We start from the raw sequence: 11,701 nt of genomic DNA, 5'->3' as shown, positions 1-11,701 counted from the left end.
GGAAAGAAGCTGTCCTTGAATCAGTTTGTATGTGTGTTCAAACTTTTAAGTATTCTGCCCAATTGAAGAGAGTGGAAGAGAGTATAACTGGGGTGGGTGGAGTCTTTCATTAGGTTGGCTGCTTTCCCAAGGCACCGGGAAGTATAGACTTGACTATTTAGCCTATCCATACCCATCATTATTTAAAAAACCTTTATAAGGTAAGCCTTCAGCCTCCAACACCCCAGGGACAAAGGCTTCGGCCTATTCAGCCTCTCCCTATAACTCAACCCTCCAGTCCCAGCCACATCCTTGTAAATCTTTTCTACACCCTCTTAAGTTTTTCAACATCCTTCCTATACAAGGGTGACTAGTATTCTAAAAGTCATCTCACCAATGTCCTGCACAGCTACAACATGACATCCCAACTTCTATATTCAACATTGTGACCAATGAAGACAAGTGTGCCAAAAGCCTTCTTTACCACCCTGCCTACCTGCGACTATACTTTCAAGGAACTGTGCACCTGAAACCTTAGGTCTCTTTGTTAGGCCACATTCCCTAGGGTCCTACTATTAACTATATAAGTCCTTCCCTGTTTTGGCTTACCAAAATGCAACATTTCACATTTATCCAAATTAAACTACATCTGTCACTCCTTGGCCCATTGGCCCATCTGATCAATGTTTACTACACAACTTATTTTTGTGTCATGAATGAATTTACTAACCATATCTTCTTATTCACTTTCAAATAATTTATATAAATAATGAAAAGCAGTGGACCCAGCACTGATCCTTGTGGCACACTACTGGTCACAGGCCTTCAGTCCGAAAAGCAACCCTCCACCACCCTCTGTCTCCTTACTTCAAGCCGGTTTTGTATCCAACTGGCTAGCTCCTCCTGGATCCCATGTGATCTAACCTTACTAACTAATTTATCATGTGGAACATTGTTGAACGCTTTGTTGAAGACGATATAGACAACATTTACAGCTCTGCCTTCATTAAACCTTCTTTGTCACTTCTTCAAAAATCTCAAATACGTTAGTGAAACATGATTTCACACATACACATGTTGACTATCCCATATCAGTCCTTGCCTTCCCAAATGCATGTAAATTCTCTCCCTCAGAATCCCCTCCAACATTTTTCCATCACTGATGTAAGGCTCGTCGGTCTACAATTCCCTGACCTTTCCCTGACCTTTCCTTACACCCTTTCTTAAAGAATGGCACCACATGAGCCAACCTCCAGCTTTTCAGCACCTCACCTGTGGCTATCAATAATACAAATATCTCAGTAAGGGATCCAACAATTTCCTCCCTAGCTTCTCATAAAGTTCGGGGGAGCGCCTGATCAGATCCCAGGGATTTATCAACATTTGTGCGTTTTGAGATATCCAACATATCCTCTTCTATAATATGAAGTTTTCCAGACATCACTACTTATTTCCTTAATTCCATAGCTTCCATGTCCTTCTCCACAGTAAATACTGACACAAAATATTTGTTTAGTGCTCACCCATCTCCTTTGATTCCACTCATAAATGGCCATGTTGATCTTTATGGGGGCCCTATTGTCTCCCGAGTTACTTCTTTGCTCTTAATGTACTTACAGAATATCTTTGGATTCTCCTTAACCCTATTTGCCAAAGCTATCCCATGTCTCCTTTTCACCCTCCTGATTTCCCTCTTGAATATACTCCCATGGCCCTATACTCCTTTAGGGATTCACTCAATCCCAGCTGTCTATACCTGTCATATGCCTGCTTCTTTTTCTTAACCAAAGCATCAATTTCTCTCGTCATCCCTTATTCCCTACACCTACCAGACTTTCCCTTCCCACTAACAGGTACATATTGAACTCTCGTTATCTCATTTTGAAAGGCCCCCTACTTCCTATCCATTCCTTTACTTGCGAATCACCTTTCCAACTTTTGAAAGTTTCCGTTTAATAGTGTCAAAATTGGCCATACTTCAATTTAGAATTTTAACGTTTTGATCAGTTATTTCCTTTTCCAACACTATTTTAAAATAGCATTATGATCATTTGCCCCAAAGTGCTCGCACACTGACACCTAAGTTACTTGCCCTGCCTTATTTCCAAACAGAAGGTCAAGTATTGCTCCTTCTCCAGTAGGTATATCCACATATTGCATGAGAAAGTCTTCTTATACACACTTACAAAATTCCACCTTATCCAAGCCCTTAGCCCTATGACAGTTTATGTTTGGAAAGTTAAAATCTTCCACCATTACAACTTCATTATTCTTACAGATACCCTTACATATTTGCTTCTCAATTACCTGCTGACTTTTGGGGAGCCTATGACATAATCCCAACAAGGTAATTATCCCTTTCTTATTTCTCAGTTCCAAACATATAACTTCACTGGACAATCTTCCAGAAATGTTCTACCGAACCAAAAATACCCTCCTCTATTGCCTCCCCTTCTATCCTTCCTATAGCATAATATGGTAGAGTTCAGTCTGGAGTTTGAAAGAGAGAAGGCAAAATTGGATGTAATGGTGTTACAGTTAAATAAAGGTAATTATGAGGGCATGAGAGAGGAACTGACAAAAATAGACTGGAAGCAGAGGCTTGCGGGGAAGACAGTAGAGCAAAAATGGCAGGAGTTTGTGGGTATAATTAAGGACACTGTACAGAGGTTCATCCCTAAGAAAAGAAAGATTATCCAGGGAGGGATTAGACAGCCATGGCTGACAAAGGAAGTCAGGAAATGTATTAAAGAAAAAGAGAGATCCTATAAAGTGGCCAAGAGCACTGGGAAATCAGAAGATTGGGAAGGCTACAAAAACAAACAGAGGATTAAAAAGAGAGTAATAAGAAAGGAGAGGATCAAATATGAAGGTAGGCTAGCCAGTAATATTAGAAACGATAGTAAAAGTTTCTTTCAATACATAAGAAACAAACGACAGACAAAAGTAGACATTGGGCCGATTCAAACTGATGCAGGAAGCCTAGTGATGGGAGATAAGGAAATAGCAGGAGAACTTAACAAGTACTTTGCATCAGTTTTCACAGTGGAAGACAGGAGTAATATCCTAACAATTAAAGGGAGTCAGGAGGCTGAGTTGAGTATGGTTGTCATTACAAAAGAGACAGTGCGAGAAAAGCTAAAAAGTCTTAAAATTGATAAATCTCCTGGCCCCAATGGGAAACACCCTAGAGTTCTGAGAGAGGTGGCTGAGGAAATAGCGGAGGCATTGGTTGAGATCTTTCAAGAGTCACTGGAGTCACGGAAAGTCCCGGATGATTGGAAGATCGCGGTTGTAACCCCATTGTCCAAGAAAGGATCAAGACAAAAGATGGAAAATTATAGGCCAATTAGCCTAACCTCAGTTGTTGGTAAAATTCTAGAATCCATCATTAAGGATGAGGTTTCTAAATTCTTAGAAGAGCAGAGTCTGATTAGAACAAGTCAACATGGATTTACTAAGGGGAGGTCATGCCTGACAAACCTGTTGGTATTCTTTGAAGAGGTGACAAGCAGGTTAGACCAGGGAAACCCAGTGGATGTGGTCTATCTAGACTTCCAAAAGGCCTTTGATAAGATGCCACATGGGAGGCTGATGAGCAAGTTGAGGGCCCATGGTGTTCGAGGTGAGCTACTGGGATGGATTGAGGATTGGCTGTCTGACAGAAGGCAGAGAGTTGGGATAAAAGGTTCTTTTTCAGAATGGCAGCCGGTGACGAGCGGTGTCCCGCAGGGTTCAGTGTTGGGACCACAGCTGTTCGCATTATATATTAATGATCTGGATGAAGGGACTGGGGGCATTCTAGCAAAGTTTGCCAATGATACGAAGATAGGTGGACAGGCAGGTAGTACTGAGGAAGTGGGGAGGCTGCAGAAGGATCGAGACAGTTTGGGAGAGTGGTCCAGGAAATGGCTGATGGAATTCAACATGAACAAATGCGAGGTCTTGCACTTTGGCAAAAAGAATAAAAGCACAGACTACTTTCTAAATGGTGAGAAAATTCGTAAAGCCAAAGTACAAAGGGATCTGGGGGTGCTAGTCGAGGATTCTCTAAAGGTCAACATGCAGGTTGAGTCTGTGGTTAAGAAAGCGAATGCGATGTTGTCACTTATCCCAAGAGGGTTGGAATATAAAAACACCATTGTGCTACTGAGACTTTATAAAGCTCTGGTTAGGCCCCATTTGGAGTACTGTGTCCAGTTTTGGTCCCCACACCTCAGGAAGGACATACTGGCACTGGAACGTGTCCAGCAGAGATACACACGGATGATCCCTGGAATGGTAGGTCTAACATATGAGGAACGGCTGAGGATCTTGGGTTTGTATTCATTGGAGTTTAGAAGATTAAGGGGAGACTTAATAGAGACGTACAAGATAATACATGGCTTGGAAAGGGTGGATGCTAGGAAATTGTTTCCATTAGGTGAGGAGACTAGGACCCGTGGACACAGCCTTAGAATTAGAGGGGGTAAATTCAGAACAGAAATGCGGAGACATTTCTTCAGCCAGAGAGTGGTGGGCCTGTGGAATTCATTGCCGCAGAGTGCAGTGGAGGCCGGGACGCTAAATGTCTTCAAGGCAGAGATTGATAGATTCTTGTTGTCTCGGGGAATTAAGGGCTACGGGGAGAATGCGGGTAAGTGGAGTTGAAGTGTCCAGCAGCCATGATTGAATGGCGGAGTGGACTCGATGGGCCGAATGGCCTTACTTCCACTCCTATGTCTTATGGTCTTATGGTCTTATTAAGCTGCCAGTCCTGTTCATCCCTGAGTCATATTTCTGTAATAGCTATGATATCCCAGTTCCATGTTCCCAGCCATGCCCTAAGTTCATCTGCCTTACTTGTCAGGTCTCTTGCACCGAAGTAAACGCAGTTTAATTTTTCAGTCCTACCTTGTTCGCTGCCAAGTTCTTGTGTACCATGTTGATTTGACTAGCTCCGCTCAGCTACTGTAGCAGCCCCAGAATTTTCTCTTTTCTCACTATCACTTTAGTTCCTCCCCGCCCACCTTAACATTTTAAAGCCTCCAGAGTACCCCGAAAAAATTTCCTGGCAAGGATGTTGGTTCCCTTCCAATTCAGGTGGAGCTCCTCCCTGTTATACAGATCATTTCTCTTGGTGAAGATATCCCAATGGTCCAAAAATGTGACTCCTTGCCCCCTGCACCAACTCCTCAGCCATGTATTCATCTGCTCTGTCCTCCCTATTCCTAAGCTCACTTGCATTACAGATACTAGTCTTCAATCAATCTGATTTACTCTGCATGATCTCAAGAAGTGGTTGGAGGAACTGCATACTGCAAAGGCTGTGGGCCCTGACAGCATTCTGGCAATGGGACAGGAGCTTGTGCTCCTGAACTTACTTTTCCCCTAGCCAAGCTCTTCCAGTACAGTTACAACACTGGCATCTGCCCGACAATGTGGAAAAATGTCCAGGTAGGTCCTGTCCAACCCGACAAATTACTGCCCCAGGCTACCTTTGATCATCAGTAAACTGATGGAAGGTGTCATTAACAGAACTACCTGCTCAGCAATAACCTGCTCAGTGATGCCCGTTGGGTTTTGTGAGGGCCGTTCAGCTCCTGACCTCATTACAGCCTTGGTTGGACAAAAGAATTGAATTCCAGAGTGACAGCCTTTGACATCAAGGCCACATTTGACTAAGTGTGGAATCACAGAGCCCTAACAAAACTGGAATCACTGGGTAACAGGAGGCACCCCTTGACAGTCAATGGTGTTACCATCACTGAATCCACCACTATCAACATTCTGGGCATTACTAATGACCAGAAACTCAACTGGACTTGCCACATAAACACAATGGCTACAAAAGCAGGTCAGAGGCGAGGAATACTGTGGCAAATAACTCACCTCCTGACTCCCCAAAGCCTGTCCATCATCTACAAGGCACAAGTCAGGAGTGTGGTGGAATACTCCCCTTTGCCTGGATGGGTATAGCTCCAACAACACTCAAGAAGCCTGTCACCAAGCAGGACAAAGCAGTCCATGTGATTGGCCCTACATTCACAAACTTCCACTCCCTCCCTGCTGCCCAGTAGCAAATTCACCAAAGATCCTCAGGCAGCTCCTTCCAAATCCATGACCACTTCCATCTTGAAGGACAAGGACAGCAGATACATGGGAATATCACCAACTTCAAGCTCTCCTCCAAACCACTCACCATCCTGACTTGGAAAAAATTGCCCTTCTTTCATTGTTGCTGGCTCAATATCCTGGAATTCCCTCCCTCAGAGCCAACACACAGCAAGTGGACTGCAACGGTTCAAGAAGAGCTCACCATTCCCTTCGTCAGCGCACTAAAGATGGGCAATAAACGCTGGCTAGCCAGCGACACCCACATCCCACAAATGAGTAAATAAAAAAAAGCATATGGCACTGATGGTCGTCCAGACATTACTACTCTCGAGGACCCATTTGTTAACCTCCTGTCTAGTTTCTGACATTCACTCTGCAGAACCTCATCCCTTTTCCTACCGATGTCGTTGGCACCACTGATCACTTTCCCCTTTTTGCACCTTCTCCAAGACATCCTTGACCCTGGCACCAGGATGGCAACACACCATCCTGATGTCTCGCTGACCAAAGCAGAAACGTCTATCTGTGCCCCAGACCACAAAGCTACAATTAATCACTTGGAACCAGGTATAACCGTCATTACAGTAGAGCCACTCACAATACCAGAAACCTGGTTGTCAGTGCTATACTCGCCTGAGAGGTCATCCTCCCTACTGTGTTCAAATGGCATACCTGTTGTCGACGAGGATAGCCACAGGAGACTCCTGCAAGACCTGCCAACCTCTCCTACCTTTCTAGCAGTCAACAATCCAGCTGACTGTATCTGCAGTGTCTCCAAATTCCTGATCTTGGCATCCATCACACCTGCTTGTTCTTGTAAAGTCCTCATTGCCTCTAACTGTCACTCCATGCAGTCCAATAGGATTCACAACCAAATAAACGTTCTGCAGACAAAACCACCAGGAATATTCGAAATCTTCCTGATCTCCCACATCTGACAGAGCACATTAGTCAGCGAAAAGCCATTTCTGTCCCTTTAACAATCTACAGATGCCACAAACATACACAATACGCTTTGCTAAAAAATGCAGCATTGTACAGTCTTACTGCTCAGAAATACTGCTCTGGGTCAACTCAATAACTGTTCTTTTAATATTAAAGGTCAATCAAGAGACCGATCACAGTATAAACACAAAAAAATGCCCTCACCCTACTCACGATTATCGACTTACAAAACAAAAACAGATTAAGACTCACCACCCCATATGCATTCACATCCAAAGGGTCATTAGCCACCATTTCTGTCATCTCCAATGGGATGCCATAACCAGACACATATTCACCTCCCCTCCCTGGTCAGTCTTAACAGCAATCATTCCCTCTGGCACATCTTAGTCCACTCCTCCTCCACTCCCAACACCTCCCATAACCCAATGACTCCTTCCCATGCAATCATAGGAGCTATAACACCAACTCATTTATTTCCTCCCTCCTCAGCAAACAAGGCCCCAGACACAGGTGAAGCAGCAATTTACCTGCACTTCACTCCATCTACTCTACTGAATTCACTGCTCACAATGCGGTCTCCTTTACTTTGGGGAAACGAAATGCAAACTGGAAGATCATTTTGCAGAACACCTACATTCTGTCCACAAAAATGACTCTTAAGTTTTCAGTTGCCTGCCACTTCAACACACCAGCATGTTCCCTGACCAACATCTCTCTTTTGGATTTGCTGCATGTTCCACTGAGGCTCAGCGCAAGTGTAAGAACAGCATCTCATTTTCCACTTGGGAACCCTGGGGCCTTCAGGACTCAGTATTGAGCTCAATAATTTCAGGGCTTTTATACCTTCTTCCAGTCCTTTTCCCAAACTTCCAAACACCAGGTCTTGTCATCACATGGGTTGTGACCACAACCATCCCTTTGTCAACAGAATAACATAAGAACTAGGAGCAGAAGTAGACCATTTGGCCCTTCGAGCCTCTTCTGCCATTAATTAAGATCACAGCTGATCTTTTCGTGAGCACAGTTTCACTTTCCCACACTCTCACCATAATCCTTAATTCCTTTACTGTTCAAAAAAAGTCGACCTTAGCTTTAAAAACATTTACTGAAGTAGCGTCAACTACTTCACCGGGCAAGGAATTCCATAGATTCACAACCATCTGGGTGAAGAAGTTCCTTCTCAATTCAGTCCTAAATCTGCTCCCCCTAATTTTGAGGCTATGGCCTTTTGTCCCAGTTTTACCTGCCAGTGGAAACATAGAACATAGAACATTACAGCACAGTACAGGCCCATCAGCCCTCGATGTTGCGCCAACCTGTGGAACCAACCTGTCTGACGCCCATCTATCTTACACGATTCCATTTTCATCCATATGTCTATCCAATGACCATTTAAATGCCCTTAAAGTTGGCGAGTCTACTATTGTTGCAGGCAGTGCGTTCCACACCCCGACTACTCTCTGAGTAAAGAAACGAACTCTGACATCTGTCCTATATCTATCACCCCTCTATTTAAAGCTATGTCCTCTCATGCTAGCCATCACCATCCAAGGAAAACGGTTTTCCCTGTCCACCCTATCTAACCCTCTGATTATTTTGTATGTCTCAATTAAGTCACCTCTCAACCTTCTTCTCTCTAACAAAAACAACCTCAAATCCCTCAGCCTTTCCTCATAAGACTTTCCCTCCATACCTAGTAAATCTCCTCTGAACCCTTTCCAAAGCTTCCACATCTTTCCTTTCATGCGGTGACCAGAACTATACACAATACTCCAGGTGCGACTGCACCAGAGTTTTGTACAGCTGCAGCCTGACCTCGTGGCTCCAAAACTCAATCCCTCTACCAATAAAAGCTAACACACCGTATGCTTTCTTAACAACCCTATCAATCAGGTATCTATGTACATGGACACTGAGATTTCTCTGCTCATCTACACTACCAAGAATCTTATCATTAGGCCAGTACTCTCTATTCCTGTTCCTTCCAAAGTGAATCACCTCACACTTTTCCGCATTAAACTCCATTTGCCAACTTTCAGTGCAGCTCTGCAGCTTATCTATGTCCCTCCATAAACTGCAACACCCTTCTGCATTATCCACAACTCCACCGACCTTAGTGTCATCTACAAATTTACTAACCCACCCTCTATGCCCTCATCCAAGTCATTTATAAAAGTGACAAGCAGCACTGGCCCCAAAACAGTTCCTTCCGGTACACCACTAGTAACTGAACTCCAGGATGAACATTTCCCATCAACCACCACTCTCTCTTCTTTCAGCTCGCCAACTTCTGATCCAAACCGTTAAATCCCCCTCAATCCCATGCCTCCATATTTTGTGCAATAGCCTACCATGGGGAAACTTATCAAATGCCTTATTGAAATCTATATACACCACATCAACCACTTTACCCTCATCCACCTGTTTGGTCACCACCTGAAATAACTCAATAAAGTTTTGAGGCATGTCCTACCTTTCACAAAATTGTGTTGACTATCCCAAATCAACTTATTCCTTTTGAGATGATTATAAATCCTATCTCTTATAACCTTTTCCAACACTTCACTCACAACTGAAGAAAGGTTCACTTGTCTATAATTACCAGGTTTATCTCTACTCCCCTTCTTGAAAAAGGGGACAACATTTGCTATTCTCCAGTTTTCTAGCAGTATTCCTGTAGACAATGACGACATAAAGATCAAAGCCAAAGGCTCTGCAATCTCCTCCCTGCTCCCCAGAGAATTCTCAGATAAATCCCATCCAGCTCAGGGGTTTTATCTATTTTCACACTTCCCAGAATTACTAACACCTCCTCCTTGCGAACCTTAATCCCATCTAGTCTAGTAGCTTGTAACTCAGTATTCTCCTCGTCAGCGTTGTCTTTTTCCAATGTGAATACTGACAAAAAATATTCAGTTAGTGCTTCCCCTACCTCCTTGGATTCCAGCACAACTTCCCACCGCTTTCTTTGATTGGCCCTAATCTTACTCTAGCCATTCTTTTATTCCTGATATACCTATAGAAAGCTTTAGGGTTTTCCTTGATCCTACCTGCTAATGACTTCTCATGTCCCCTCTTGGCTCATGTTAGCTCTCTCTTTAGGTCTTTACTGGCTAACTTGTAGCTCTTAAATGCCCAAACTGAGCCTTCATGTCTCAACCTAACATAAGCCTTCTTGTTTCTCTTGACAAGAGATTCAACTTCTTTAGTAAACCACGGATCCCTCGCTTGACCACTTCCTCCCTACCTGACAGGTACATACTTATCAAGGACAGGCAGTAGCCGTTCCTTGAAGAACTTCACATTTCAGCTGTGCCCGTCCCCTGCAGTTTCCTTCCCATTCTATACATCCTAAATCTTGCCTAATCGCATTATAATTGTCTTTTCCCCAGCAATAACCATTATCTACCTATACCTTTCCATTGCTAGCGTAAACATAACCGAATTGTGGTCACTATCACCAAAGTGTTCGCCTCCCTCCAAATCTAACACCTGGCTAGGCTCATTACCCAGTACCAAATCCAATGTGGTCTCATCCCTTGTTGGCCTGTCTACATACTGTGTCAGGAAACCATTCTGCACAAATTGGACAAAAAACTGACCCATCTAAAGTACTCAATCTATAGTATTTCCAGCCAATATTTGGAAAGTTAAAGACCCCAGAACAACTACCCTGTTACTCTCGCTCCTATCCAGAATTATTCTTGCTATCCTTTCCTCTACATCTCTGGAACTATTCGGAGACCTATAGAAAACTCCCAACAGGATGACCTCTCCTTTCTTGTTTCTAACCTCAACCCATACTACCTCAGTAGATGAGTCCTCAAACGTCCTTTCTGCTATCGTAATACTGTCCTTGACTAAAGATGCCACACCTCCCCCTCCTTTACCAATATCTCTGTTCTTACTGAAACAGCGAAATCCCGGAACTTGCAATAATCAATCCTGTCCTTGCTCTATCCATATCTCTGAAATGGCCACAACATCAAAGTCCCAGGTATGAACCCATGCTGCAAGTTCACCAACCTTATTCTGGATGCTCAAAGGCTTTGAAATAGACACATTTCAAACCACCTTTCTGCTTGCCGGTGAACAGTTGCGACCTTGAAACCATATTTCTGACCTCACTACTCTCAATCTTCTGGACACTGAAACTACAATTTAGGTTCCCATCCCCCTGCTGAAAAATCCTCTCTACTTCTATCTTATCTATTCCCTTCATAATTTTATACGCTTTTATAAGATTCCCCCCTCATTCTTCTAAATTCCCATTAATATGATCCCAGTCTACTCTATCTCTCCTCATAAACCAACCCCCTCAACTCCCGAATCAACCTCGTGAACCTCCTCTGCATCCCCCTCTAATGCCAGTATTCCAGTATTCTAAGGGGACCAAAACTACACACAGTACTCCAGGTGTGGCTTCACCAGCACCCTATACAGCTGCAACATAACCTCTCTGCTTTTCAGCTCCATTCCTTTAGCAATGGGGGACAAGATTCCATTTGCCTTCCTAATCACTTTTTGTATCTGCAAACCAACCCTCTGTGATTCACACACAAGGTCACCCGGATCCCTCTGCATAGCAGCATGCTGCAACCTTTTACCGAGTGAGTAATAATCCGTTATACTGTTACTCCTTCAGTGGCAGTGACTGAAGGTCCCCATTAGCAGTTAT

The sequence above is a fragment of the Chiloscyllium punctatum genome, chromosome 42, assembly GCF_047496795.1.
Source record: "Chiloscyllium punctatum isolate Juve2018m chromosome 42, sChiPun1.3, whole genome shotgun sequence".
In the NCBI taxonomy this organism is placed as follows: Eukaryota; Metazoa; Chordata; class Chondrichthyes; order Orectolobiformes; family Hemiscylliidae; genus Chiloscyllium; species Chiloscyllium punctatum.
Note: the sequence above shows the minus strand (reverse complement) of the source record.